Genomic DNA, 3446 nt, shown 5'->3' with positions numbered 1-3446 from the left:
ACAACAAAGGCCTCCCTGTGGATACAAACTCTTTCCTACCACTTTCTACAATATTGTAGTTGAGTAAGGAAGTGAAATTATATTTGTCGATTGACAACCGATCACAAGACAGGTAACTCAGTGAGTCAACAGATCCGACTCAGTCAGATTATAAACAAGACTGAATAATCTCAGTCAGTCAGGCCAAGGGTTCTACTTACACAACTGCAACTCTAACTCTACAACTTTATTTAAGTTGAACTTCAATGTAATCATTGCATCGATTCATTCATTCAAATTATAACTTAAAATTGAATTACAAAAGTAACAAAGCCTAACTGCAATAGCAGAAGTTTCAAGCTTTCACTGCTAGCACTAACTACAGTCCTACACTCCCATTATCACCCTTTCTCGCAACAATTCAATTCTGCTTAATCCCCATCTCCACACTCAGCAGAGCCCATCAACAGTTCTTGTATTCCACACTCACCATTCATATCAGCATCACCATAACCATTGACATCTCATCTAACTAGCCAAGACATCTCCACCTGCAATTTCAGTTCCACTGCCATCTCAACTCTTAACTGCAACATCAACATCATATATCAAATTCAACTTCACTGCCATTCAAAACACAACAACAAAACTCAACTTCAACCCCTGAACTTCAATTACATCTCAATTAAGATCAATCACCACCACCTTTCAGTTTGTCACAACCAACTTCGGTTCAATTCCAAGCTACATACACCAATAACCCCTTTCCAGTTCTATTTCCATTTCACCTTCACAACTCATACCTAACTCATACATCTACTTCCTTCCAATCAACTTCAACCACCAACAATTGACAACAACCCATTTATTATCAGTTATAACCCAAAACACACACCACTTCAACTGAGTTCAGTTCAACCCCACCATTTCATACTCATAACTTCATCCGCATCTTGATTAATCTTGCTTCAGCAATTAGAATCCACCCTTATTCCCTTTGGCTCAATTCAATTAATCGTCACAGCAAACCTCACTATCACCACCAGTTCTATGCTCATATCTCAAGTCTCATTCAACTTCAATCATTAAACTCACAACAACATCAAAATCCTCTTTACCTAACTCTGATTCTTCAATCCTTCCATCAACAACAACATAAACTCTAAATTGAACATAAAACTTTACTCAATTAACTAAGTAAAATTATTACCTCTGATTAGTTCTACTCAAGCAACTGAATTCAATTAAGCAACGCGTCACCTTCTCATCCCTGATCCTTTAATTCATCAGTGTCGATTCCAAACAACCCTCATCAAACAAAGCCAATCCCTGACTATAAAATTCAAACTAATTTTCATCTGTATATTCTAATTCGTATCAAACCCATCTCTAAAACCATCCTCTACAACATCAATTTCATCTTTTGAACCTTCCCTGAATTTCCTTTATGAAACCCTAACTCTTTCATTCTTCGATTCATCTTCATAACAACTTCAATTCACAAACACAACATCAAACCATTCGATCTTCATCCATTAACAACTAGAAATCATCATTATCAACTCCATGCAAATCTAGATTCAAATCCAAAAACCCTAACTTCGATTCTCTGCTATCCAAACCCCAGTTATTCTGCTACACAATAAACGACCACACCTTCATCACCATCATCTATCGGCACTACCAGTTGATTTCCCTCAGTTATTCTCACTCATAACCCCACATCGAACAAAATAGAAGAAGAACGGAAGAAGAGCAGAGAAAAAGAAAGAAAAAACGGGAACAAGATAAGAAGAAGAAAAGAAAGATAAGTTTTGTCTTCTCGATTTGGTTAGATAAGGCCAAAGGAAAATTGATAAAGGCACCATCACTTGGATGTGGCAGTAAGGTCGCTCCATTGCAAATAAACTAATTTGTCCTTCTCACTAATCTGATAAATTCTTCTTCATCCGTTATCCGACTGATACGTTCGAGTGGTCCATTCCGCATAACTTTTCGAGAATTATTCAATGATATTAATTTCATATCTAATTTGTTGTTAGAATAATTCCTATTAATTAACGTTCATGTTAAATTAATCGAGTTATTAACGGCTAAATCGTCTTTTGACTAGTATAATAGCATAACTTTTCTTGATACGCAAATACTTGAAATGTTCCTCTCATATTGTAGTACTAGTCAATCCATTCATATTCGTCATTAAAAGGAAAGGTCCATCAAGTCTTGGAACAAATTCTCCAACATTTTATCCTCGACTTCTCCTGCGCAACTTCTTGCACTGCCTATAACACATAAAGAAGAAGGTTTAGAAGGCAGATATGTGTTTATAAATGCAACTTTTCTACAACTATGAAATGAACGGCGCAGAGAGTGCTCACCAGGTAAAGATGCAATGTGGCGCATGTTTGGAGTCTGAGGAAGCTTCTTCTTAATCGGGCAGGAAGAAGAAAGGGGAAGAAAGGGAAGATTGTCACAATTGCAAATTTCAATCATGTATCCATCTGGGTCATGGAAAAAGAGCTGATTTTACCTTCCTACCATTCCAATGAACAATCAAAGGTTTACGAACCAAGCTTATCAATTGGGAAATCCAACCTTTTACCTTCCTACCATTCAAGGTGTCGCATGATTTTCTTTTCATTCCTACCTGGACACATGTGTGACCCATAAAGAGCTATTTATTATTGAGAGCAATATCATAAAACACTTTCTTGTGAGGCAGAGTCGAGACTTTTGATCACTCCGAACCCGATTTTATTTCGAGAAGGGATGGTTATTTCTCTCTCAACTTTTAAGGATGAGATTGTGTTCATTTATGTGTCTAACTTGTTATTGCCAGTGTGCAGAATTTCTATGTCTTCTTAGCGCGTTGGATACTATCTTTTCGGAGAACTAGTAAGTTGGAAAAGTAGGTTTTGTAGGCATACCTCTTGTAAACCTTCACGAGACTATAACTCGTCCACTAGGGACACCTAGGGGTTTAAAGGCTTGTTATTTATGCTAAAAGTGACCGTAGCCTCGACGACACGGAGTTGTATGTATTTTAGAATTAGTTTTGTTTGATTTGCTCGAGGACTAGCAAAGTCTAAGTGTGGGGGAATTTGATAGGTGTCTAAAACACCTAATTTTATATCTAGTATTTATGCTTTCTTTGCTATTTTTTCTTGTAAATTATGTATCTTATTTTGAATTTGAGTTATTAGGTATTTTGGAGTCGTTTTGAGCAAAGAAGGAGAAAACGTCCATTTGGAGCGTAAAGGAAACAAAGTCAATTCACTGGCAAGTTATACTTGGAGCGGACTAAGGTGCGCGAGAAGGAGGTGAAGAATGAACTGCCAGTTCCTCAAAACTGACAGTGGAGTTGAGAAAGGAATTAAGCCGTCAGTTCTCTGGAACCGAAAAGCCATGTTTGAGTTGGTTACTGGGTATCCCTTTTCTACTTTACCTGGGTGGTTATATCCAACCTC

At 37.3% G+C, this 3446-nt stretch overlaps 1 long non-coding RNA gene across 1 annotated transcript; it reads right to left on the bottom strand.

Annotated features, from left to right (window-relative positions):
* Positions 1–205: 205 nt before the first annotated feature.
* Positions 206–2680, bottom strand: LOC113276496. Its single transcript, XR_003324405.1, has 2 exons — positions 2358–2680; positions 206–2261 (listed from the first exon to the last, which is right to left on the bottom strand). It is a non-coding gene; the product is annotated as an uncharacterized LOC113276496 (long non-coding RNA).
* Between the last annotated feature and the right edge of the window lie 766 nt (positions 2681–3446).

Source organism: Papaver somniferum, chromosome 4 (assembly GCF_003573695.1).
Source record: "Papaver somniferum cultivar HN1 chromosome 4, ASM357369v1, whole genome shotgun sequence".
NCBI classification, from domain to species: domain Eukaryota; kingdom Viridiplantae; phylum Streptophyta; class Magnoliopsida; order Ranunculales; family Papaveraceae; genus Papaver; species Papaver somniferum.
This window is presented reverse-complemented; position numbering and strand designations above follow the sequence as displayed.